The 27,944-nt window shown below is 45.0% G+C and overlaps 1 long non-coding RNA gene across 1 annotated transcript; it reads left to right on the top strand.

Moving 5' to 3' along the window:
* Nucleotides 1-5,432: 5,432 nt before the first annotated feature.
* On the top strand, nt 5,433-25,822 carry LOC129145387 (uncharacterized). The gene is made up of 3 exons (XR_008550918.1): nt 5,433-5,557; nt 9,043-9,147; nt 25,537-25,822. It is a non-coding gene; the product is annotated as an uncharacterized LOC129145387 (long non-coding RNA).
* Nucleotides 25,823-27,944: the final 2,122 nt, after the last annotated feature.

Here is a 27,944-nt window from a genome sequence, read left to right as displayed (position 1 = left end):
AATGTCTTACTTTTGTCTTTAGTTCTTTGTTTTCCTCCTTCTTCAATTAGACTCTTCAAAGAGGCAGGGCTGGTCTCTTTCCCCTCCCACCCTGCCTGTCTGCAGCTGTAAAGCCTGCGGGAAGACCTCTACCTTTTGGCTGAATTCATCCTCCACCTTCAGATTATGGAGCAAGCACAGAGGCTGCTGAGTGTCTTTTTCCTGGGCTTCTGAATTTTATTTGACTTCACCCTCAGATCACCAGAACTTGTCTGTCTTGTGGGTGGGGTGACAAGTAGGTGCCAGTGAAGGGACCAGCCCTCAGCTCTCCCTGCTGGCTACACTGTGAAGAAGCCTTTAATCCTCTCTTGGAAGAGGGTTCATGGGTGGGAAGAGGCCCAGGCCTGTCCCTCCCTGCGGCTTGCTGCTGTAGAAGCCCCCAGACATCGTATTGCTGATGTTGAACGGAGTTTGATTTGTGCTCCGAGGCTGAGCCTGAGCTGGGCCTGCAGCACCCTCATGAAAGATGCATTTCACCAGGCAGTTCCAGGGGAGAGACTGGCTTAAATTACAGCTCCACAAATCCAAATATTGGCATATCTGCAAATCCAAATGTAGGGATTTCAAAAAAAAAAAAAAAATTAAATTCTAAGAATCTTATTTTGCTCTTCTTGTGTGAGAAGGGGAGGATGATATATTCAGAGCAGAGACAAGACTGTCAATAATGAGAAGCTTCCACAGAGCAAACCCAACCTTTTCTTTCCTTGGGCATTCTCCATGCTTTTAAGGAGGAAGCATTCTGAAAGGAGAGAGGAAGGCGGCCTTTTCTTCCCTGTGGCTATTTGCAGGAGGAATTAGGGGAAGCCACCTACCTAAGATTTGGGGTATAGGAAGGAGGAGCAGAGACTGGTCTGCTGGGTCAATTTCTGTCTCCCTTTTCCCAAACCTTGTGTAGGCCTGGAGTCTAGGGGTCCCTGTGGAAATTTCACCCCCTTTCATCTATTCATAATACAACAGCCCCAGGAATCCGGATTGACTGAGCCTAACTGGGTCACCCTCAGCTCAGAACCTTCCCCTGGCTCTTCACCAACCTTGGAGAAGGGCCAAGTACCTGCCTGGTATGTCTCCCCATTACCTGGCTGGAAAACCCTCACCACACCTCCAAATACACTGGCCTCCTGGGGGCATGCTTCTCAGAACCTGCTGTTTCTTCTTTCAGGAACAGGCCTCATCTTGGGGGTGGGGGTGGGGATGCTCCTTTAATTCTTGACTCTGGTCTTAGCTTAGTGGTGAGTCTTCCCTGACAACTCTATTTAAAATTCCAAAGCCCCGCCCCCCCCAATCCCCCTTATCCTGTGTCCTGCCCTATTTCTCTATCACTGGTTGGATTCACATCACATTTTAGTTGTGTATATAGTGTTTTAGTTGTGTATATAGTTGTTCATCCAGATTTCCCCAGCTCTTGGAACCTGGTTGACATACCCAAGGCACACCTTGTAGTCAAATAAATGAATGAAAGGGCTTTTTATGGGTCACCTGTAGTCATCACTGTCATCACGGCTGAAGTCACAACTTGAATGATGCAGGATTACTCTCAATTTGCAGATGAGAAAATTCACTCGAAAATTTCCTAGAAGTATATGGTGTGATGGTGTACAGGGCACTGTACACTGTACACCAACTCAACTGTACTAGGCAGTTGAGTTTCAGCAGGATTAAGAAGTCGGTCGCAGGCAACACAGCCAAGTTCACCAAGAATGTATAGCTCTGCATTGTCCAACAAGGTGGCCACTAGTCACAGGAGGCTACTGAGCAACTGGAAAGTGACAGGTCTGAACTGAACAGTGTCATAAATACGAGATGTGTGTGGATTTTCAAGAATTACTACATAAAAAAAGGAAATGTCTTACTGATGTCTTTTAATATTGATTGCAGAAAGAAATTCTAATATTTTACAGCAATTGGATTAAACAAAAATGTTATGAAATGATATCACCTGTTTCTTTTTATTTTTCTTAATGTGGTCACCATAAAATTTTAAATTTCATGTGTGGTTTGCATTTTTGGTTTGTATTTTATTGCTGTTGCATAGCAGAAGTTGACTTGCTCATCACACTTCTTTTTTTTTTAAAGATTTATTTATTTATGCAAACAAGAACTGGGGTACGGGACAGAGATGCAGGGGCTGAGAGGATTCACCAGAGACAGAGTGGGGAACAGAACAGGCAGACTGACTGAAATACACTGCTGAGGGGAGCAGAGGGTAAATAAGGAGAGGTCTGCTGTGCCATGTGCGTAGCTCCCCGGCCAGCTGGGCATTGAACTCGTGCTGCAGTGGCAGCGATAGCTTCATAGGTTGCATCTTAACCCCTTGTGCCATCAGGAAGGCCCTCATTACACTTCTTTTTGTCACCTAGTAAGCTAAGGGGTTGGGTTTACGTCTCTGACTCTGGGGGTCATTGCATTGACAAGAGTTGGGTTTCTGAGCCTCTAAGCTGATAATTAATTCATGGAGATGGTAAAAACCAAGATGGCAACAATTGGGAAATGCTTTCTGCTTCCAGTGCCATCTTAAGAGCTTCATACGTCTTCCTTCATCCAATCCTCACCTATGAGGTTGGCAGTATTATCATTATCCTCATTTTACAAATAACACAGCAGAAGCCAAGGAAATGAAAGCATCTTGCCACGGTCATACAATTAGTGATTGGCAATCAGAAGTCAGACACAAGAGGAGGGAAGAGGAAGGAAGGAACCACCCACCTTGCCCAGACAGTGACCAACATGGCTGAGTCCTCTTGTTGTCATACTCCACATGCCTTTTCCTACTATCTATTTGTAACAAAGTCATCATTCATCACCGCTGCATTCATTCATGAGTTTAACTCATCACATCCTTCAGTCTCCTCTCCTACCAACTCCCAGTTACTCACTGTGTGCCAGCCACCCCAGGCTTTGGTTTCCAATCCACACCAAACTCACGATTCTCTCAAGTATGGACATGGCCATTCCTTGGGTCTGGCATGTTCCTCATCCCAAGCTTCACAATTGAAATCCGTGGCATTCTTTATGCCTCCAACTAAGTCAAGGCATAAGGGAAGACTTTGCCAACCCGCTGGCTACCCACCTCACTCTACCTCAGCTCCTGTTTGTTCCCTACATAACACTTACTACACCTGTGATTTTATTTGCTTATTTATTCATCTTTGCATCTCTCTCCAGGGGACCAGACTTTGGTGTGTCGCTGCTGCCCCCATACCCCCATTGACCAGTTCGGGGTTCTGTGCATAGCAGATGCTTAAAAACATATGCTGAGTAAATAAATACATTCTTCTTTGGATGAAACTGAAACTCTGTCCGGGTCAAGAGAAATACTCCTTCAGAAAGTGATTTTGATTTTCAAGTAAATGTTCAGATTTACACTTATACTAAGGAGGAATCAGGCCTCAGCAGGAAACTGGTGTAATAAACTGGGTCAAGGAGGCAAAAAAGAAAAAAATAAAGAAGGGCCTCCCCGGTGGCGCAGCGGTTGAGCGCTGGGTTGCGAAGCTGCCTGCAGCCTCTGCAGCCGGTTCGATCCCCGGCTGCTCCCCGGCCACCGGAGGAGGGTCCCACATGGCGAGCAGACCTCTCCTGCCGCCCGCTGCTCCCCTCAGCAGTGTACTTCGGTCCCTCTGCCTGCTCTGCTCCCCGCTCTGGCTCTGGTGAATTCTCTCACCCTCCCACGCTTCTGACTGTACCCAGTGCATGTATAAACCAAACAAACAAACAAATAATAAATAAATAAATAAGACATGCCTCTAGAAAAAAAAAAAAAAAAATAAGAAAAAAATAAAGAAGAATACAATAGGGGTCTATTGACATGAATGAAAGGATTTGGCTAAAGTTTATCACATAGGGTTGATGACCCCCGACTGAATGAGTTATCCCAGGGACCTCAGGATCAGAAAGGATGGGACGGCATTCTCCCTCTGCGTGATGGGAACTCGCAGTTGCTCCAGCCCTGCCCTGGGTGCTGTGATGGGGCTGATGTGCTCCTTGTGGTTCAGCTTCTGTGCCTGGAGTCTGGCTCCGGGAGTCCCTGCTGATCACCTGCTTTATGGGTATTCATCTCTCTCACTGTTGTACAAAGGAGATGAAAACTTGACCTTTGCCCTCTGGGAGCTCATGACCACAACACACTACCTAGCACGTACTAAACAAAGTAAATGCTCAGTAAACACTTTTGAACTAATGGACTAATGAGTGCAAGAATTAAACCTTTATCGGTGAGTTCTGAAAACAGCTGCGCACATCAGACAAGGAATATTTAGAGACTCAGCTAGCAGAGTATGTATATAAGCTATGTTTATCTAGCTTTTGCAGTTTGGAGGAACTATAAGTACTCTGTGCAAGGCTATTTTAGGAGAGGAAAAATGTCTTTTCATTCTATCTACCTTTGGTTCATTGACCTGGGCCCCGGAAATTAGATAAATTAATAGGAGAAAAACAAATGAAGATTCATTAATGGGTTCATTGTGCATATACACAGGAGCACTGAGTCTAGATCAGAAGGGTGCTTAGAACGTGGACTTTGATAGCATCTTAGCAAACAACAATAATTTTGTAGAGAAGTGATAAGACAAAGGAGGAAAACCTTGTGTTGCTAAGGGTCATTTGCAGGAAGGCAGGTAGATGGGGAAAATGATGGTAGATCAGGCTGGTTTGCATGGGGCCATCACATCTCTGATGATGAGGGTGTCATCCCTTTCCCGGCACAGGAAGCAGGGCAGTGGACACCTGAGCAAGGGCAATTGATGTTAGGTAGAGAGGGGCAAAGTAGAGCTTTTTTTCTATCAGCTCCTGTTACAGGGCAGGGAGAGGGGCACCGCAGACCCAGCAAACCTGCCTGCTCTAAATAGGTTCTGCCATCCGCCACATCAACACAAAACAAATGAGACTTTAGTGGGAAGGAATTTTAATACAATTAATGAACAATACAGAAAAGACAAAGAATCTAGTTTCTAAATCAAGCACCCAAAGTGACCCGTCCCCTCGTGGGTAAAAGTCCACCCAAGCAGGATTGGCCCAGAGCAAGGCCCCAAAGCCTGCCACAAGTCTAAAGCACCTTCCAGTGGGGACCCACAGAAAAGGGTCAGAAACAACCAACAAGTCTGGAGGGAAAAGAGCAAAATCAAAATCAAGACAAAAACCGCCATGGTCACCTCCCCACAGGTCTCATCCGCATATGTGTCACCCAGTCCACGACCAAAAGGCAAGCACAGTTTCTTCACGTGTCTCTGCTCCATGTGCCCCCTCCAGGCCTCCTGGCTCCATGCTGCTTCCTTCCTTCCTCAGTCTCCTCTGCAGCTTCTTCTCTATCTGCTCAGCTCCACCCTCCCTGGGGTGGGGCAGGAAACCTGGACCCTCCCCCTTTCCTGGGGACCACCCTGTTAGACTCCTATTCAATTGCCTTTAGCTCAAAATAACCCTCTTGCCAAAATGGAGTACTTCGAGGTGGCGTATTCTGCTACTCTTCACTTCGCACCAGCAAAAGATGAGGACTTGTCTCGAGAAAGGAGGATTTACTTTCTATCAGGTACTGTGCTCGCTATTTATAATCATTACCTGGTCAATCCCCATCACAACCTCACAGGGCAGGTTCTGTTATTACTCCCATAGCCACTGCATGGCTGAGGAGTGTGAAACCTCAGAGTGAAATGTCTGACATGGAGCTAGGAGTCACCCAACCAACAGGATACGGACCAGGCAGCCCCACGTTCCAGCCATTCTTTTCCTCCTCATGTCATGAACAATAACAGGAAGGAGCTTCTTGGTGCAGCCAAATGCAGTTATTAACTCTTCCTCTGTCCACATCCTCCTCCAGGTGCGCAAGCCTCACCCAGGTAGTTAGCCCCAGGGCTTTCAGACATGTTTCCTAGAATTTAGCACACCCAAAGTGATTTTGGAAACAGTCTGAAAGAATATAGTCCCACAGGCTAAAGGAAACTGAGTTTTCTGTGTAAGGATGGCCCAGGTAGAGGGGACAGAAAGGTCCCCGGGGACCCTGACTAATTGGACAAATGAATATATTACTGTGGGAGGGCCTGAGTCATTAGAGCTTTGGGGGCATGCCAACTAAGATAAATAAATTGGATTTCAGTGTGCTGTACCGAATCACTACGTCCCCGTAGGCACATAAATGCAAGACAGACCTAAGCATGAAGCCTGCCATTTTGGCAAGGTCAAAAAGATTCTCATCCCCACAGGGCAAATTCCCCCCATCCAGTGATTTACAAATTCCTGCCCTAAAAGTCAGGACTAGCTCACCATACACCCACACCTTCAGCAGCCCCTTACTTCCCTTGTTGATCAGCCCCAGGGACTCCTGCCTCCCTAGTCATTATGTAAATAATTTACAGGCAGAACCTACTAGCAATTAACTAGGGACACTGCTTGAAGGTTTCTAGTTAACTGGATTTCTGCTTAACTGAAGGTTAAATAAAACCTGCCTCATTTCATCCTTGGTTATTGAAAAATCTTACTAAACTGTGTTAATTCACTCACCTACCTACGTTTCCAGAGCAGAATGAAAATAATTACATTTCTGCTTGATCACCAGATACCTTACTATGCCTCAGGGCACTGTTTTGCTTAACAGTAAGGATTAAAATTTCAAGGTAGTGGTGGATGTTTGTGAGGAATTGGGCTCTGACTGTTCAAAGTGGAAAGAGATTAATTGAATTGAATTTTGTTGAGAGAAACACAGCCTCCTCCTCCCGAGTGCCTGGGACAGTGTCAGAAGCATCTTCTCCAAAAGGCTGGAACCATTGAGGGGATGGGTAACTTTGGGTGTTTCATGTGGAAACTATTTTATCTATTCTTTCCCTCATGATGCAGTGGATAGCAAAACCTATTCAGAGCAGGAAGGTTTGGGGGTCCTGGGGTGACCCTCATCCTGTCCTGTAAAATACCCATATGAATTTATCTCTTATAACTGTTTGTTTTTCCCCTATAAATAATCACATCTGATCTTTATTGACTGCTAATGACTGTTTCAGGCGTTATGTTAAGAGATTTGCCTGTTTTTCCTCTCCTTGTTACAGAGCAACCCCAACATAAAACAGGTTGCCTGACTGTGGGTCCCCACCCGCGGGCTTAAAAGGGACTGATTAATACTCAACTGCAGGCGCACACAAAAAGTTTATTTACAAAAGAAAGGGAAAATGAAGAAATGAATAACTCAGGGAGAAAACTCATGAATGCGTCCTACCCCTTCCGCAGACTTGGAATCCCAATGGCACGAGAGCTGGCGAAGAGCCAAGAACAAGAGCCAGGAGGCCAAGAGAGCGACCCAAAGCCCACGTGTCTGGTTTTATACCAAACCTGGCAGCTTAATCCCACCCTCAGGTCCCAGCAACCCTCCCTTTGGTGATGACGGGATTTGTCATTTCCAGTGTCTTGATGGCTTTGGTCGGGAGTGGGGGTGGAGTCCACAAAGCCTTTATGGAATTAGCTCAGGACATCCTTTCCCCCTAACAGTCTCACCCCCTGCCACCGCACAGCTGGGGAGGAAAGGGTGCCGCAGAGAGGAGGGTCTGGGCCAAGGGTCCAACTCTAGAATGGGGCAAATAAAAATCTATTGGGGGAACAGAATGTCCTGAATTATCTCCACCCATTGATGCTTTGTGGACTCACCCACAGAAGGAAGCCCACAGAAGTGGAACAAATGGCATCTGGGGGGCCTTTCTGGTGGTGCAAGGGGTTGAGATGCAACCTACGAAGCTATTCGCAGTCACTGCAGCACAATTTCTTACCCAGGCCAGGGAGCTACCCACATGGCACAGCAGACCTCTCCTGTCTCACCAGCTGCTCCCCTCAGCAGTGTATTTCAGTCAATCTGCCTGTTCTGTTCCCCACTCTGTCTGGTGAATCCTCTCACCGCCCCCCATGCCTCTGGCCTGTGCCCCAGCTCTTGTATGCATAAATAAATAAATCTTAAAAAAAAAAAAAGAAAAAAAAAACAAATGGTGTCTGGGTAGGATTTTATTTTTCAGCTACCCCCAGGCCAACCTTGCTGCCTTTGCAGTTTCTGTGTCCAGGCCAGAGATGTTCACTTTGATGCTGGATGTTTGACTATCTGTTAGCGACAGGGAGGGTTTCTCCTTCCCTGCCTGATCCCCTTTATTTGGCATTGAGATGTCATTTAAAACCCACATGGACAGGTTCCTCACCCCACTCCGATATTCTGGTTTCCCAGGCTATTCAGGACACATCTCACTGACTCTCCAGATCTTTCTGGCAGATGGAGACACTGTAATTCAGCTGGGAGAGAGGTCACTTCCTGGATGGCGGAGCTTCTGAGATAGCAATGATCTGGTTGTTCTTTATTACCTTCTATTATCTCTACAGATGAAAGCCAGTGTGTCCTCCAGTGAGGCTGACAATTCTGTGAGGCTGGAGCCTGGAAAAGGCAGCCAACAAAAGTGAAAAGTCAGCCCAACTAGAGTTTATAGGAGATTTACAGAAACCTGCCCACAGATGCAGGGCTGCTGGATTTATAACAAGGGGTGGATAATTTGTTCTTGTGTGCTAAGATAAGGGTAAACAAATTTCATGCTGTGATGTAAGCCCCTATCTGCAGAAGTCAGGAAAAATTCCTTGCCCTGTTGCCGAATTGCGTGTTTGACAAATCATCCTCAGAGGCTTATTTCTCCGAGACTGCATCTAGAGGTCAAGCTGGGGCCTGAGTGTTAAAGGCAGATGGGAAAGTCTGGGTGCAGAAGTGGTGGACTCTTGTCTTTCTGTGCATCTGGAAGCTCAGGAGTGAACAGACCTGGCACTGGCGGTAGAGTATTAGGGAAATCCCAGGGTGGCATTGGGTGATCCTGGGCATGGAGGACATAGGCCAGGAAGTGTGTGTTTCCGTGTCAGCCCACACGTGGCCTTGGTGTAGCAGTCACATCCACTCTGGGCCTGGCTTTGTTTTTTTATACTGTCAACAGCAGATAGACAGCTGTTTCCAGAGGTTGTCACACCTCCATGGAGAGAAGCCCTTCATCTCCCTCACCTTTCTTCCTCCAGGGGACAAAGGCCACACCTTGGAAACCTTGCAGCCTGTATGCAAAGCATAGTCTATATGTGTGAACAGTACTTACAGAAATAAGAGCAGAAGCCAGAACTCTGAAGGTGAGCCTCTTTAAGAAATAGAAAAATGCAACTTAAAATTTGGAAAGGTATCACTGCCCTCTAATTTCCATCACGTGGCACTCTGCATGTTTCATATAATCTTAACTATTCTAGATGGGATTATCACCCCACTTCACAGATACTGAGACTGAGTCTCCATAAATAGAAATGCCACTCAGAAAACAGCTTTCAAGTGGTGAAGCCAGGAGTCAGGTCTGACATTTCTGTGGTTCTTTTTTATTTTTATTTGTTTGGCATGATCTCAATATAGCTGTTGGGGCTCCAGTCTTCACACATGTGTTCTTGTAAGGAAAAGGTAGAAAATCGAAGGGTTTGGGCCACCTCATTAATTGTTCACATCCCTCTTCAAGGCTTCAACTGAGTCACATATCTGGGTGCAAGAGAAATGGGTTGGCTACTTATTTTGGTATATTGCCTCCCTAAACAAAAATCTGAATTTTGTAGTCAAGGGAAAAGGAGTGATTATATATGCTTAAGAATCTCCCACAGTGGATTGGGCAAAATGGAGGAAGCTATTGCCTTGATGAGAAAGGCAAGAATGTGGTAACTTCAAGAAGAAGGCATGAGGTAGCTTTTCCTGCATAACAAGTCCCTCCAAATCCTAGTGATCTTTAAAGCTTAAAGTGCAAGTTTAAACAAATGTCTTCTTTTCCTTTTTCTTTCTTTTTTAAATAAATCTATGGTTTGGCAACTTGGGCCAAGCTCTTCTGGTAGACCCATCTCTGTTCCACATGGTGTTGGCTGGGCTTAGTAATACATCTGTGACACACATGCTTTAATTTCTACATGTCTTTTGTCTTAGAGTCATCTTCTTCACAAATTGGCAGAAAGGCTCCAAAGAGCAGCATGCTATATTGTTGAGCAACAATCCACTCTGAAACTTAGTGAAAGAAACAATCATCATACCATTTGCTGTTAACTCAGTGAGGCATCACTTGGGGCTGGGCTCAGCCTGGTGGTTCTTCTGATCTCTGGCATCCCTCATGTGGCACAACTGGGGCTGAATGGTCTCTAATTGTTGTCTCTCACATCTGGCAATTGCTGCTGCTTTTGGCAGGTCCTCCTGTCTCTAGCAGGCCAGTTGGCCATCTTCAAACAATGACTTAGTTCTAAAAGCAGCAAGAGGAAGGTTAGGTTCTAATGCATAAGTGTTTTTCAGCCCTCTGCTTACAACACTTTTGCTGATGTCCTATTGGTCAAAGAAAGTTATACGGCCAAGTTGAGGTGGTAGGGGATTTCACGAGGTTGTATATATAAAAAGATGTGATTTATTTGGATTCATACTCTAACAATCTACCACTTACAGGTTCCCCCCACTATCTGAAAGTAAGGCTTTCCTATAAAATCTTTTGTAATTTGAAATGGCACAAAAGGCAATTATCATTAATTTATGTGAAAAAATGTTTGCTCATTTTCAAACCCTAAAAATAACCTATCAAAACATATCAGGTAACACAGAAAACCTGTAATAACACTAACATACAGTAAAAGCAGGAATGATACATAAATCCACACCTGTGTTGAGTATGTCCCAGGGCAGGAGCCTGACAATGCCACTTTTGTAGCATGGGGTAAAGGCTGCCTCTAGAATGGCTGCTACAAAACCTATGCCAAGTGCTTATTTTGCTTTTTGCCTCTTGTTTATAAAAGGGAAAATCTTCTTTGGATTTCTTTCAGATAGCAAAAGCAGGCGCTAATGGAGGTCTTTTGCTAAAAAAAAAAATAGCAGTGTTGCATGAACTTTTAAGCGGGCTATACCTGTTAAACCAAGGATGTGAACGTCCACAGGGTTCTCTGTCATGTCTTTGTTTTTTGCCACATGTCATCCTCATGTCTTAAATCAAATCCCTTTCCCCAAGACTGGAACCACAACTTCCCTAACTCCAAAAATGAATTTGATAGCTTCCCACCCAAAAGGGAAAGGTTTTCCCCCCTTTATTTCTACTCTCAAAGTTGCTGGGAAGAACTCTGATTATCCTGCTGTGGGTCAGACCCACCCTCAGCTCAGCTATTGGCATATTATTACTGCAGTTCCCTCTGGAGCTTTATATTTGGTCAGGGGCTACAGATGGAACAATTTTGGAGGCACTACACTAAAACTAAGTGGCATCCCTTCTGGGATAACAGAAATGCACTGGCTCGAAAAGACAGATTTATGTGTCCTAACAGACAGTATTAGGGACCATTTGGACAGAAAACTTCATAGACTCTCTCTCTCTCTCTCTCTCTCTCTCTTTTATCCATAGTTGGTTGGAAGGGTTTTAATAAGAATTTAAGCTAGTTGAAATTCAGTTTCTCTTTTCTAAAACCTCACCTTATTAGACCTATCTACACATTTCTCTTATTTTCTTTGAAAAAATGCAGACTAACAGCCACCACAGGCCCCAAAGAGAAGGTTTCTAACTGGGTGTTCTTTGTAGCAAATACACAAAAGCCATTATATTATCTTGTCACTCACCTCCCCCTGAGATTGTGTTTGGAAAACAGAACACAGAAAACTCACAGAAGAAAGACCTGAGTCCTTAATTGGCACATCGGTCACATCAATGAGGGTCTATTTTCCCTCCGATCCCAATAGGAATTTAAGAGCACACTAATGCTGTGCCACACTGATCTGTGAACCTGTTTTCTGTGGCCGGGGAAGAGTCTGGGATCACTGCTGCCGTGGCCGCCTCTGGTGCAGACCTCCCAGCTGGGTGCCATTGAGGGTCCCCAGCATGAGTGGAGTGTCAGGGCCCACTCCTGCCTTTTTAATTGGAGTGAGGGAAAGTAAAGAAAGGCAGCCCCTGAAAGCTCATGAGTGCAGGAATGCCGGCTTTGGGGGGATGCTGTCCACTTTCCACAAATAGCAGAGATTCCTGAAAGGCTTTGAGGCAGTGCTGCCGGGTAGCCATGGCGATGAGCTGCTGGGGGGGCCTCCCTGCCGCAGGGGGAGAGCGCGTGGGCTCCCCTTTTCCAGGGCGTGAGCTGGTGCAGCTGTGCTGTCAGAGAGAGACCCTCTTTGCCATGAAGCCAAGACCCAGAAGCGCAGTGGCGGAATCTGCCCCTAACTGGCTTGGTGCCCTGGGACGCTGAACGGACACTCCTTCTGCCCAGCAAATATTTGCCAGTAATTGTGCTGCCACCACTTTTAGTTAACAGGTTCTGGTATGCCTCCAAGGGGTTGCTGAGGTCCTTCTTGGATTCTTTGTTGGCAGTTAGGGTATAGTTAACAGCAAGACTGCTGAGGCACCTTGGCGGAGACTTGGGACTGTGGGAACAGTCTGGCTTCCCTGGACCCAGTTTAAAATGTATGTTTCCACCTCCCTGCTCTCCTCAACTGCCTCCCATACCTGCTGGTGCCAGGTGGGTATTGATGGGAGGCAGCTTGCACCAGAACTGGGATTTCTCATCCAATGTGATGGGAAAGCCAAGAGGAGAAGAGTAAAGTTGAAATCACAAAGAGACCCTGGGGGTTCCTAAAATAGCATGGTGGGCCAGATGTGGGGTTTAAGGAGGGGCTGGTCCAAACTATTCAGGGAACACCGGAGGTGGAGGGGGTGGGGACAGGAGCTAGCTGTTGACAGAGCAAGGGGACATTTCAAATGACTACGTAGAACAATGGGCTCTTTTCCAGAGTGGTGTCTCAGGCACCAAAGGGGAAAAAAGGGTGATCTTAGATGTATTTGTGGGTACAAAAGAAGGAGGCTATGTCCTGACTATAGCTAGCACCCCTCTAGTCACATATTTTATATATTGAGTGACCAGCTAGAAGGCAGGATTTTTTTATTAGTAAACTGTACTTTGTAGAGCTGTTACAGATTTACAGAAATACTGAGAAGAAAGCACAAAGTTCTCATGTATTGTGTCAACCAACCCCCATTTGCCCTGATTATTGACCCCTTTACATTAATGTGGTACCTTTGTTACAATTGATGAACCAATAATGGTGCATTTTTATTAACTACTGCCCATGGTTAGAATTTACATTAGCGTCCACTCTTCTGTATATTCTGAGTTTTGCCAAACTCATGTCATGTATCCACCATTATAATGCATGCAGAATAAATTCTGAATTAAAAATATCCTGTGTTTCATCTGTGCATCCCTCCACTGAATCCCTAGAAAGCGTTGAACTTTTTAGAAAAAGATTTATATTTATTTATTTATGCATACAAGAACTGGGGTCTATGCCAGAGGTTTGGGGGGTGGGGTGAGAGGATTCACCAGAGACAGAGTGGGGAGTAGAACAGGCAGATTGACTGAAATACACTGCTGAGGGTAACAGCTGGTGAGACAGAAGAGGTCTGCCGCACCATGTGAGTCACCTCCCTGGCCAGAGATCGAACTCAGGCTTTTGCAATGATAGCCCTGAGACTTAACCCCTAGGCCAGCAGGGAGGCCCCCACTGAACTTTTAAATTGTCCCCACATTGTCCTCTTTTTCAGAATATCACATAGTTGCAATCATATAGCATGTGGACTTTCACATTGGCTTTTTTCCCTTACCAATGCACTGAAGTTTCTTCCCTGTCTTTTGGTAACTTGATAGATCATTACTTTTTGATCACTGCATAATATTTCTTTGCAGGGATGTACCACAGTTTGTTGGATATAGATTTTTAAAAGAGGCTTACTACAGAAAACATCTTAAAACTACTGATTAAAAGTTCATGATTTTCTTTTATGTGGTGGTCAGGGGTTGGAGTGTCACTTCAAAGAGACAGTCCCCATGGAAACAGATGCAGGGATATAATAAGAGTAACTGGTTGACAGAACCCAACTCCTACATGCACATAAAAGATGGCATTTAAAATGACTGATACTTGGGAAAGACTATTAAACCTGGAATGAGAGGATATGAGCCAATGTGAGTTGAACATAGAGTAAGGACTTGTTCATTCATTCATTCACTGATTTACTGAATATATAATTAGAAGTTGTCATATGGGGCACTGGGAATAATGAATAAGACAGATACAACGCCAAAGGATGTAACAGACAGATGGAACTTTCAGAAGAGGTAGGCACTCACGAAAGAGCTCACACTAATGAACATACAATTATAAATAGATGAGGAATTATGGAAAGAGCTCTGGAAGAAGGCAGTTTGAGTGCTACTGGAGAGTCAGGGGACATTTCTTGCAGGGGCACTTGGCCTGTGATCTTAAGGATAACCAGGAACAGACTTGAACTAGGAATGAGGCTGCCATTCCTGAGCCCAGCTCAACTAGCATCCTGCCCCCACTCTCTTCTATCCCATTATTCTGTCTTCATGTTGGAAAACTCCACGTTGGAAATTCAGCTCTTTTTGAAATGATTAGGACACATGGTGGGTGTCAGCTTATGACTTCAACCAAAGAGTTGGCCAAATATCTTCAAGCAATGCAGAAGTGCAGGAAGTTAATGAAGCTTTATCTCTTGCTTCCTCCATCCTCCATCGCCCTTTTTCCTGCAGAACACGTTCTGAGTGGTCATGGCGTTTCGAAGATAAATATGGTGTCTGACTTTGTGCTGAGTCAACATGTAGCAGCATAATACCCTGTGAAGACAACTCCCCTCTGCAACCCCCGTGGGTGCTTCTGAGGCATCCATGATCCATGTGTCTGTCCATCCTGCCATGTTGAGTGCTTGCTGTATGCCAGATGTTGTTCTGGGTGAAGGACAGATAAAAACAGTGCAGGGTCCTTCTACAAGGACCTCACTTTCTAGTGCAGGGGACAATGTGGAAACTGTCCCCACACACTGAAGGGTAACAGCTTGCCAGGTAACAGCTCCTGGCAAGAAGGCACACTTGAGAGTCCTTCCTAAAATCCTTTTCTGCTTTAGTCAGAAAAAGTAGACATCATCCAATTTTATAGTAAAATCATTTATGGAAATACAGATATACATAACCAAGTTAGCTAAATTTCCTCCTCACTTTATCCAAGGCCTGAGATGATAAATTCCTCACTGCAGCGGGAGCCTCGGTGTCACCACATTAAATAAAGATCATTCAGCTTTCCGAGGTGGAAGAAAGCAGCTGGCAGAGAACAGTGCTTCTCAGATGCAAGTGGTACTCTGAGTTGATTCCCTTTAGAGATTCTCCTGGGGTCTGGTAAATGAATTAGATATTCAGGGGTGAAAGTAGCCCTGATTTCACTTTTGGAATAAAGAATCAATCATTGCCTGTCCTGGTTCATTTAGCTGTTTTAAATAAGGCTCTGCCCCAAGGGCAGTCTCTCTGGGTTCAGCCAGGGCAATAGAGAAAGGATGGGGTGCTGAAATGGAATTTGAATGTGGTGAGAGCTGACGGCCCCCACAGCCTCTCTGTGAGTTACCCCAGGTGGCATTTTCTGCCCCAGTTTCATAGTGTGACTGCAGGGTGAGGGCAGAGCAGACTCAACGAGGATGCCAATCTCTTACCCCCTTTCATTCATGCAAATCTCTGCCTGATCAAGAGGTTGACAGAGTAGTCCACGGTGTAGTTCTGTCCTCTGTTTGCTTGCACGAGGAGGCTGCTGCCCAGCCTCCCAGCTTGCCTGAGTGGTCCAGAACTGTGTATAGCTGTTATGGTTCTACAACTACTGAGAAGGTGGGCTCTGATTTAGGCAGATCTGAAATCTTGTTTTAAAATCGAGTTCTGCCATGACTAGCTATGAGGCCTTAGGGAAATTGCTTTATTTCTCTAAAGCCCATTCATAAAATGGGTATAATGGTGTCTGAAGATCAGGCTTGGCCAGGAAATAGGTGCTACACTCAGGTTAGGATCATTCAAACAGGAGCAACTACACACCTATGGAAGAGGTTTGGCAAACCAGACAAGATAGGGGGCCAACCCACGGCTAATGGCCCCAGCACTCTGCCCACTCCTAAGCCAGTAGAAAAGAGGGCAGAGAGGTGACGTGGACAAGGGGGGAGGGGTGCTTAGAAAAGAACCTCTGAGAAAAGCCATGATCTTAGCCTACCACAAATGACCTTGCAGGAATGGAATCTGAGCTTCCTTTCTGCAAAAGCCTGGTTTCCCAATGCTGCCCATTGGCCAATCCCAGTGAGAAGCTAGAGGACATGAGAACAGGTGATGGAATCTGTCCAGGGCAGCCTCCCAGGGCAGAGAGAGCAAAGTGGAAGAATCCAGCACAAACCAATACCCAGCAAGGCTGAGTTGATTGAAGAAGGAAATGATCTGAAGGACTTAGCACAGCTCCTGGCACCAAGTATTTAATGAAAGTTAGCCATGATTGTCAGCTTTGCTTTCTTTCTAGATCAGATGGAAGGAGTTGCCAAGGTTTTCAGCTACACACAATTTGGAGGGAGGTCCTATGCCAGGACCTTACTGGAATATCAAAGGGCCCTATATCAAAGCGCCCATCCAAGCCCCAGTAATGACAAATCTGTGCTTCCTTTGGTATAAAAAGAAAATTAGGCCCTGTTGCTCCTCTCTCAAGGAGTGCTTGCTTGCGTGCTTCTTCTGCTCCACTCCATTTCTGCAATGCTCTCTATCACCCCTTCTTTGCCATGGGAACATCCTGTTATAAAGCAAATTTAAGCTACTAATCACTAATGTAACATTTTAACAAAGAATGAGTTCTTTGGGTTTTTTGGGACAGAGGGCCAAGAAATGGTGGTTCAACTTGCCAAGTGGCCATGTGGGGCCAAATGTTTGCAGCTGAAGTGAGCTCTCATGGTCAAAGGTGGATTTGTTTAGAAGTAGATTGATCCTGATACGATGTTACTAGATCTTCCATTTGGTCTTCTTCCTTTAACTTTCTTTTGGCCATGAGAAAGTCAAGTTCCTGGGTTTCTGCGTATTTGCTGTGTTACTACACAGATTGAAAGATAATGAGTCTTTGCATGAAGACATCTGCCTTCCTACTGCCTATCTCCACTTTCTGGGTGGGGAGGCCAATTAGCCTGGGGTGGGAGCAAAGGACAGGAAGACCCTTCAGATGAAGAACCCACAATCTTCAGAACTCAAGGATCATGGCGGAACTGGGTAGTGGGGAGAAAGCAGGGGCAAGCTGGGGTGACAGGCATCAGTGGGAGGTAGTATAGAAATGGGGACATGCAGGGCTTCTGAGTTCATTCTCAAGGTGGGGTTTATACCACTTTCACCTGGTACTGATAGTATGAATTGGATGATCTGCATTCCCTCTCTAAGTCTTAATTCCTCATTTGTTAAGGTGGGGTGACTGCATATTTTTGTAGCACTTTATAGCAAATGAAAGGGAATCATGCATGAAGAACTTGGGTGCTCAGTAAATGACTCTTGAAAAATTCCATTCTGTTCTGTTCTATTCTATTCTATTCTATTCTATTCTATTCTATTCTATTCTATTCTATTCTATTCTATTCTATTCTATTCTATTCCAATGCATTCCATTCCATTCCAGTCCATTCCTTGCTATTTTGTCCTGTCCCATCTTGTCCTGTCCTATCCCATCCTATCTTATGCTCCATTACTTTATGCTGTGCTACTCTACTCCATACCATTCCATTTTTTAATCCATAAATGTACTAATAACAGAGGGCCAGGAACAGTTCACAAAAATTCTCTAAGTTACTGAACCAACACCAACAGAAAATAGAAATAGTTCCTAATTCTCCTGCACTCACTGCTATCATTTGACACAAGTTCTTTGAATGGAGGTTGCCACCTCCCTCCCCTTGCTCCTGCTGCTCCTTCATCTACTAGGCTGCCCTTCTCACACCTCTGTCACTAGCAACTCCTCCCACTAGCTTCTCTGGAACTGTGCTCACTCCCCCATTAAGGACCTCAAGCAGTGAGCTGCTTTGATCAACCCCACTCAGCTGTTAGGATGCACCTTCTCTGCAGGCAGTATCTGAGACTCACTCCTGCAAATGCCTGCATCAAGCTCCCTCCCAGATTCCAGACACTGTGTTACTCTGCCTCCTGCTTGTCATCTCCTCACACCTGCCCCATGAGGCATCATTACCCCCACTTTGTGGATAAAGAAACTGAGGCACCCAAAGTTTCAGTTTTTTTAACTAAGGTCTCAAAGGTCCAGGAGGAAGAGCCAGAACTGGAATCCAGTCTTACTTCAAAGACTGTGTTCTCTACACTCTGTTGGCCTTACCTGCCTAGAGAGTAACACCTGTCCCATAATCTGTGCTCAGGAAGTGCGTATTGAATTAACTAGACACCTAGAGTTCTCCCTAGAATGTTACAGCTCCATGGACTATGTACCTAATTTGATGGAAATGCCGATGTAATGAATTTGCATCCATGAGACATAAGAAAAAACCAGGCTTGATATTTTGAAGATATTCTGCTGTTCTGTATGAAATAACATATATATGACCCTTTTGTGATCTGCTGAAAATTGACTAACATGTAAACACACACACACACACACACTACTCACTTCCCTGGTTGAGTAGGGATGAGCTAGGATAGCTTGGGGAGAAAGATCCCACACATCTCTCTGCATCCTATAAGGAAATTCCCATAACTCACTTCCAGAGTGTTGCCCCTGGTGGAAGCTGCTAATTGCTGCACAGAGGAACACACAGATGTGATCATGACCATTGGCCTTGACTGTAGTTTAACCCCAGGTCACTGGGAGGCCAGAACAGAGCCAGCTGAGCCTCCTTGGAGTGTGTGCCCCCCTCTCTACTGGCTCTCCACTGCTGCTGTGACTGTTGGTGCCAGCCCTTAGCAAACACAGCTGGCTTCTCCCCAAGGAAGGGCCCAGCCCCTCCCTGCCCCAGCAGCAAATCACTGCACTTCCCTGCCTGGCCCTCCTTCATCTCTCCCCTCACACAAAAGGCTCTTTCAGAAACTGGTTACCTAGAGTTGAACTTTTCAACAAGCCCTTTTGTTTCCTTCCTTTAAGCTCCACAGTTAAAATACCAGATCTTGCTGTTGCTAAGATGAAGGATTTTCTCCCTTTTTCTCCTTCAACTCAGTTTCCGTTAACTAGGAGAGACCAGGAGATGAATTACTGTCTCCCTGCCAAATGGAGAGATGGCGCTCGAGCCCCTGGGGCTGAAGGTGGGCTCCACATTACCCAGGCTTTGCTAATCATCCTCAGCTACTCCTGATGCCCCCACAAAAGTCACAGGCATTTGTGTCAGTAACTAAGGCCTACGGCAACCGCTCAGCCTCAAGTGCACGCAGGGGAGCCACGGAGCTGCAGCCAAAGGTGATTTAACATGAATATGTATACACGGTGCACTCCGCGAGCCATGATTCACTCAGCTTATTTTCATTTTATGCATTTTCTTCCCATTTGCAGTCCTTATTTATTACAAAGTTAAAGCTGTCAGCAAAATAACACATCAGGGTGTCTCCCCCCACTTTTTTTTTTTAATTTTCCTGCTTTCCAATCTATCTCAGAAAGTGTGCCAACAGAGCAGAAACATAGTGTAGGGGCAGGAATGGACCAGGGCAGGTTTTCTGATCCAGCAGACCGGGTAAAGGAGGAGTCAGAGTCCTCAGTGGGTTTTGCAGGATTTTTATTGGGGTTCACCAGGCATATGGCAGGCAGGGGTGCTGGGGGGCCTGGAGGTTGGCAGGCCTCCCAGCCCCCAGCAGGTCTTCACTCTGTGGGCTCTCCCGACTTCTCTCGGCTTCTCCTTCGGCTTCTGCTTTGGCTTCTTCTGGCGTCCCTGTGGCGCCGCCCTTAAAAGCATAGTCTTAGCCCAGGTGTACCCACTGCAGGTGCCCGCCATCAGGCATGCATTCAGGATCACAGGGTTCCCTCATCTATCCTGATGGCGGGAGGGCAGAAAAGCCTGATATTTGTCCTTACCCTACACGTAGCCCCTCCCCCCCCCAAAAGATGGAAGGAAGAAATATTGTATTGAGTCAAACTGTGGTCAGAAGTTAACTCTCTGGGAAGGCCCAGGACACTGTTGAATGGGACTTCCTGCCACAGCTGTGGCGGTTCACATCCGCGATTGTGTAGTGACAGGAATCTCTGTCTCTCTGACTCTCAAGGTGGGGATGCAGGTGGCAAGGCTGCTCCTGGCCACTGGGTGCCCAGCGAGCCAGGTGACTTGGGTTACAGTCCAACAACACCACTTACTTGCTCTGTGACACTGGGTAGAGGGTTTCAAACTTCTGAGCCCCCATTTTTTCTTGTACTAAAATGAGCATAAGACTAGAACATTCTTTACAGAGCTAGATGGTAAATGCATAAAATGTGTGTACACACTCACCTGGACAGGACAAGCTGGGAACATGTCAGCTCTGATCATTCACCTGTGATCCCAAGAGTAACCCAGGAGGGGCTGGAGGAACCTCCCACCCTGGAGGGGGAGGGAGTGGACCCTCCCTTTCCTCACATGCACACCTAAAGCTTTTTGGAGCCAGTTGTTCATATTTGTTTCATTCCTAAGTTTGCAGCATTTCAATATCTCTTGCCATTTTTTACCAGAGGGGTTTGAAATCTGACATATCAGAGCTTTTAGGGGCCTTCACCCGAGTATAAATGATAACAGGTAAAGAAGACTCAGGTGTCCCCATGCCAGCATCTATGTAGACTTTAAATACTTAGTAGAAATGTCGTCCCAGTGGTCTGACTGAGGTGACATCCCATTTCGGTGGGAACTACACTTCCCAGTGCTCGGAAATGTCACAATTACCATCATGGGTTTGACCTCTGTTTGACCTAGAGCCACAGCACTGCATCTCAGGGAATACAGGGAGACAGCAACTCTGGGTGGTGCCAAGATGATGAGGGCTCTGAGAACATGTGAAGAAGCAGTCAGGGGATGGCCAGCCTTCTCCCAAAAGCTAGGAAGAGTCATGAAGAGGCCCTCCCCACAGTTCCAAGCCTTCAGACAGAGCATGGCCCTGCGAACACCTTAATTTCAGACCAGTAACCCCCAGAACTCTGAGAGGATTAATTTCTGTTATTTGCAGACAACCCATTTACGGCACTCTGTCACAGCACCCCAAGAAATGAATGCTCCCCCTTCTACTGTTCACTAGCCTCTCTCATCAACACTGCACCTACCTGTTTCCATGCCTGTGTGCCTTGTGCTGACCCCAGTCTTGTGCCCTCCCTGGTATGTCCTGAGGGTGAATTCCCCTCAGCTGTGAACTAGCTCCAGCCTTGCAGTAAATTCTTTGATAATTCCAGGCAACAGATTGCTCCTCTTTCTGGGCAGCCTCAGATGGGGCAGATATGGTCAAGGCAGGCAATGCTGGCCAAGCAGCAGGGCCCTGGGACTGTGATGGACCAGGCTGGGGCCCCTGACTTACAGCATTTCCTTCAGCATTGACGCAAAATGGACCAGGCAAGAAAAATTGCAAGATAACTTAACACTGACTCCTGACAGGCGTGTACCCCTATGGGGGTAAAAACATGGTTTGGTGATATCTGGAAGACCTTCCAGGGAGACTACAACCTACACCAGGAGTCATAGTGTCCAGGTTCCCTTTTAGGGTACTGTACTTTTTCTGGGGTAAAACCTTCCCAAATGTGCATTCAGGCCTCCTAATAAGGTGGTTCTTATTAGATGAATGTAATGATCAGCACCAATAAAATTACCAGTTACTTCATTTGCATGCACTTTTCTCATTTAAATATCATTACCATAAGGCAGGATCCTATTGCCAGGGCAACCGGGCTGGGAAATGAGCTTGTGGCAGTGCTGCAGACTCTCACTCCATTCTGACTGATGCCCGTGCGTACTTGGCTACCCTCTCATTTGCCATGAAAAAGAGTATATTCCATTGTTCTGCCTTTGTCTCAGCCTGTTTTGTTCTTCTTTATGCAAAAACTTACTCCTTCCACCCAAATTCAACCTGACCTTTGGAGTTTCTACGGAATTGGCTAATTTAGCTCTTGCATTTCTTCCAGCTGAACTGATAATACCCCCCTTCTGTTCGATAGCCTCTCCCTCTGATCAACACTCCACCCACCTATGTCTATGCCCGTGTCCCCCGGTGTCTGATCCCCAGTATTGTGACCTCCCTGGTGTGTTCTGAGGGTGAACTATTAATAGTTCCATGACTATATGGTAAATTCCTTGATAGTTCCAAGCAGTAGGCTGCTCATCTGGAAAATGAGATGTTCACCTTTATGAGGATTAAATAAGATAACATACATGAAGCCTGATGCACCTGGGCTTTGTATTCGCTATTCAATGCATCATAATGTAGTGCAGAGAGCAGCAGTCATCAATGGCAAGCAGCCCTTACCATGTCTGTGGCTCAGGAATGTGGGAGCAGCTTGGCTCAGTAGTTCTAGCTTGGGGTTTCTCTTGAGGCTGCAGGAAGATAATAGCTGGACCTACGGTCAATGAAAGTTTGGCTGTGGCTGGAGAATTCACTGGGATGGGGGCCCTCTGACCTGGCCACTCGCACTGGTGCTGGCTGTGGGGGTAGCCTCAGCACGTGTCTCCCAAGGGCTGCTTGAATGGCCTCCTTGCATGGTGTCTGTCTTCCTGCAGAGAGGGAGGGAAGAAGAGATAGATGAAAAGAGAGAGAGAGAGGCCCACAGGATGTGTCTTTTTCATGAGTTAACCTCCAAAGTCACCTCTTAAACATCACCTACACTACCTGAATTTATTGAAGTGTGTCCTTCAGTCACCAGTCCAGTCTACATTCAAGATGAAGCGGTATAGACTCCACTCTTGGAATCAAGAGTCAATGAACTTACATATTGAAAACCATGACAGACTCATAATAAATGTTAACTTTGAAATACTTCTTGCCCAGAAGGGCCAGCTGGTTCTTCCAGAGCCTGGCTCTGAGCTTGTGGATGAAAAACTCCTTGGAACCGTCTCTGCAGAAGGCGTGTCCCGTGGGCATCACCAGGACAGGCAGTGTTCCCTGTATCAACAGTTTGGAAGTTGTGTAGAGTCCACGGTGTGACTTTTGCACTTCCTTCTCTGTGTCTGTCTTCTGAACTCAAGCCTCCCTGGTGTATCTACATGTGTCTAAATTTCCTCTACTTAGAAGGACTCCACCAGGTTGGATTAAGGCCCACACTCACTGGCCTTAAGAGGGTGGATCCAGCAGTGGATTTCCAAATGCAGCCACACTCTGAGGGACCTGGAATGAGGCTTCAGTGTAGCAATTTTGAGGTAACACAGGGTGGCACAACACTGTGTCATCTTTAGGCAGACTGTCTTCCCCTACGTGATTGAGAGTTTCCTGGCTTTTCCTATGCTGAGTTTTTTTGACTGATTACTTCATATTTCATATCTTACGTTGTAGGATGCTGACCCCATTTAAGTCCTATTGAATGCACACGTATTTTTATTTTATCAGGCAATTGATCTGGTTAGGTCCAGGCTACAAGCTTCCACCTGCCTTCTGTGGGCTAGAGTTCCAGTGTCAGCTCAGTTTTTAAAACCCTTGCAGTTCTGTCCCCTGTGGGCACTCCAGGGTGAGCCTGCCTGTGGCCAGTGACCTGCCTGTCTGTACAGTCCTTCAGTTCTTTGATATGATGATCAGGATTACATCCATGTGTACACAGACTGGGAGAGGGGCAACACTTAGGAGTTTATGAATCATTTTGTGAGGTTACTTTGCACCTTTACTCTTTGGCTAGAAAGCTGCTCTGCTGTGTGCTTTTGTAATTATATCCATGTCCAGGGCCAACTGCTGGAAGGAGAGAGTGAAAATCAAGGGAGTCACCACTTTCCTTATTAGAATGCAAGATGCCCCCCAATACTCTCCCTTTTGTTGGGATCCCATAGGGGCCTCCTCTGCCAGTACTAGGGCAGTGCCTGGGATCTGGGTGTGAAAAACAGAAGGATGAAGAAAGGGAGGGGATTTATACAGTCCCTTATCTCAGTGTTAGAGGTAGAATTAAGGGCTTCCTTGGGAGGAAGCTTGCTGAATGGGCAGATCCCTATTTCTGGGGTTTGGGTTGTCTTACACTCAGACCTGGGGATACCAGAGGGAAAAAAGTATTATTTACTAGATAGGCGATTTTACTCTGAAATAGATTTGCCCTTATATTTTCAACTATATTGCTTATAGTTGTCTCCATGTGATTATAAATGAATATTGACTGCCTCACTTTTCTAGATGGGCTAGAGACATTGTGTTAAGTGAGGGGAGTGTTTGAGTGGAGACAAATTTTTATAATTGCCCTTTCTTTGGAGAATATTTTTACAGGATTAAACTTTGTGAACTTGAGGATTCTGATGATGCATAAAGACAAATTGTCACTGTTGAGGCTATGAGAATAGATATGTTCTTCAAAGTAAAGTGTTTTGAGGGCATTGGAAAGAAAACCAAAGTGTTCCTGAGATCACTAACTTCTAGAAGGTTAGGAGAAATGTATTTGAAGTTGCTGGGTGAAGGAGCTTTCATAAAATGAGAAGAAATTTGGTTAATGGATAAGGAGAGAATTTCAGATTCATTATTTCATGAAGAGTGATCACTAAGAAAGGAACATATAGGATGTGACTTACCCCAGTAAGAAAGAAAGCAAAGAAAAATGATAGTACATACAAAATAAACTTCACTTTCAATTTCTTTTAAAATAATGTGGGAGCAGGGCAAGAGATTAAGAGATGTACCTCCACTGTGCTCCCATCAACACCCACTTTATTTTTATGCAGAGATGTAAGCAGAGGCACCATTTGAGACCAAAGCCTTAGGATTTTTTACTTTAGACTTGACCACCATTCCATGTCCATCCTCTTTGTCCTGTTTATCTTCCTCCAGGGTCTTTGTCACAGTTGACAATCACCACCTTCATGCTAGTCAATAACCGCTGTAAGTGTTTCCCCTCTGAACTATTTTTAATTTAATGAGGCATTCTAGAAATATAATAGAACCACATACAACAAAAGGCACAAATAATGGTGGCATTCAAAGTCTGGTAACAAAGTCATATTGTTTTATTCATTCTCCTTCATTCATTTCTTTTAAGGACATTAGTTAAACTATCTCTGTGTTAGGATAATGGTGGACTGAGAACACAGGAATAAACAAGTGGGGAGAGAGAGTTTACTCCCTAAGTAGGTCTCAACCAGAAGGCAAAGCACTTCTCTCTCCGTGTTTGAAAATGCTTGGGGGCAGTTTTGATTGTTCAGTTGACTTGTGTACAATTACTTATATTTGATGGGTGGGATTCTATAGGATCTGGAAAGATTTGTACAAAGAATTATCATCCAGTTCCAACCAGTGGTGTCTACACTGGTTAAAAAATGCTAGAATTTGAATAATGCTAGTACTGATGTTTCATTATAGTCCTGCACAAATGTATTGTCTAATGTATTGTCTAAATTTAACCTCACTTTGCCACTTTGGAGCACATACTATATTCATTTCCTGAATAAAGACCAGTAAGAACTCTCTCAAGATTATACTGTTATTAGTGACAGACCAGATTTTAAACGGTGCCCTAGATCTAACTCCAAAACCACAATCATAACTGCTCCATACAACTTCTTTTTTTTTTTTTTTTTTTTGTAGGACCTTCACCTGCGGCCATGGAATGAACCGGTGCTGCAGAGGCTGCGGGCAGCCTGGTAGCCCAGCACTCAACCGCTGCGCCATGCGCCACCAGGAGAGGCCCAGCTCCATATAACTTCTCAAGCTACACATAAAATAGAACTTAGAGATCAAGTTTGAGTAACCAGAGGACAGAAACCATGACTTATTCATCTCTCTTCTTTATACCTACTATAAAGACTTCAATGCCTTTCCTTTATATATAATTTTATTCAGCTTAATCCATCTCATTTTTATAAATAAAGAAAACAAAAGCTCAGGAAGGTTAAGACTTTCTGGTACATGGTGGAACTGAGATTAGAATCCAAGGAAGTTTGGTGTCCTACTGATCCCTAATGCCAGCCTCTGTTCCCTTAGCCAAAAAATGGAATAGAGTTTGGGGAGAAGGAAAATAGTTTAATTTGTTGAGAAATTGAGAAGGGCAACAGATTCATGTATGAAAGGCCACCTTCCTGTCCTGCTTTTTGACGGCATGCTGGCGTATTTACCCAGAGTTACAAGGGAGTGAAGGTAGGGTAAGAGCAAGAGCAAAGGTCAGCCCCTCATTCTTGGGACAGAAGTGTTGAGATTTGGGGGGAGATCTAGGTTGGCGTCTAGCTTGCTCTGCTATCACCTGATGGTCAGCTCTCAGCAGGTTCTTTTTCCTTGGAATGTAAGAAAACAAGGTTGTTAAGTCTAGAGGGTAAATAAAGGAAATAGGAGAGCTTATCTGGTGGGACAAAAAGAGATAAATGTTTATCTGGTGGGGCAACAAAAGAGAGGCAAATGTTTCATTCCTGTGCTAGCACTATGGAAAAGTGGCTAAGGAGGTCACTCGAAAAATGAAAAAATAGAAATACCACATGATCCAGGCATTCCACTTCTGAGTAGACGTCCCAAGGAAATGAAATGCATGTCCCAACGAGCTATGTGTTGTTCATTAACCATTAATCACAATAGCTAAGAAAAGGAACTATCCTGAGTCTATCAAAGGGTGAATGGATTAAGTAAATGTGTTTACACACATATGTGTATTTATTCTCAATTTATTTAGGGAATCTAGAAATCTACCAGTGGTTCTAATCGAACCATGTGCACATATGTACATATGTAGACATATATATGAATACATAGAATAGAATATTGTTCAACCATGAAAAAGAAAGAAATCCTACCATTTGCTAAAAAATGGAATCATGAGGGTATTGTACTAAATCAGACAGAGAAGACCAAATACTCTGTAATCTCACTAAAATATGGAATTCAAGACAAGTTGAATTCCTAAAACCAGAGGAGTGGGGGTGCCCAGAGGCAGGGGTGTGCAGGAGATGGGGAGATGTTGGTCCAAGGGCAGAAATTTATAGGATTCTGGGGAACTAATGTGCAGTGTGGTGACGATTGAAAATACTGGTTCATATTCTTGAGAGTTGCCAAGAAGTACGTTTTAAATGTCTTCACCACAGACAAAAATGGTAATTATGTCAGGTGATGAAGTGTTAACTCACCTTAATGTGGCAATCATTTCCTAATATACATATATATTTATGTCAAATCATCAGCCTGTACACCTTAAATTTACTCAATAGTATCTATCAATTATATTTTCAATAAAGCTGGAAAAAAAAAAGTATATCTACTCTGGATCACTTAGAAAAAAAGATCCCAGAGGAGCTGACATTTTATTAGTAGTTAACTGCTCTATTAGCCTATTTCTTAGCTTACCCTCAGTTCCTGGCATGTGTTCACACCATTTGGCCAACTTTTTCTATAAAGGGGGAAGCAAATATTTTAGGCTTTGCTGGCCATGTGGTCTGTGCCACAATAGCTCATTCTGCCATTTTAGCAAGAAGGTAGTCATGGATAATTGACATATGAATGGGCATGGATGTGTTCTAATAAAACTTTTTTTTTTAAAGATTCATCTATTTATACATACAAGAGCTGGGGTATAGGCCAGGGATGCGGGGGGTGAAGGATTCACCAGAGACAGAGTGGGGAACAGAACAGGCAGACTGACTGAAATACACTGCTGAGGGGAGCAGCAGGTGAGACAGGAGAGGTCTGCCTCGCCATGTGGATTGCCCCTTGGCCGGCTGGGGGATCAAACTCATGCTGCAGAGGCTTCAGATTGTTTCATACTGCAGTGCCCATCCCCTTTCACCACCAGAGATACCCATTAATAAACATTTTTGTGCAAAAAAAGGTAGTGACCTGATTTAGCCTGTGACCCTGAGTGGATGATCTGTGGTCATTGCCAGTAGTAGAAGTTTTCCTCAATCATCACTGATAGCTTTGAGTAAGGCTAGTGAGTACTTAGAACAGGATTCCTCAAACTGTTTGTTGACTGGAATATTTGGGAAGTGTGTCCCATCCCAGAAATTCTGATCCAA

Source organism: Talpa occidentalis, unplaced genomic scaffold, assembly GCF_014898055.3.
Source record: "Talpa occidentalis isolate TD23 unplaced genomic scaffold, MPIMG_talOcc4v2.1, whole genome shotgun sequence".
NCBI classification, from domain to species: domain Eukaryota; kingdom Metazoa; phylum Chordata; class Mammalia; order Eulipotyphla; family Talpidae; genus Talpa; species Talpa occidentalis.
The sequence above is the reverse complement of the archived record's forward strand: the minus strand, read 5'-3'. Positions and strand labels throughout refer to the sequence as shown.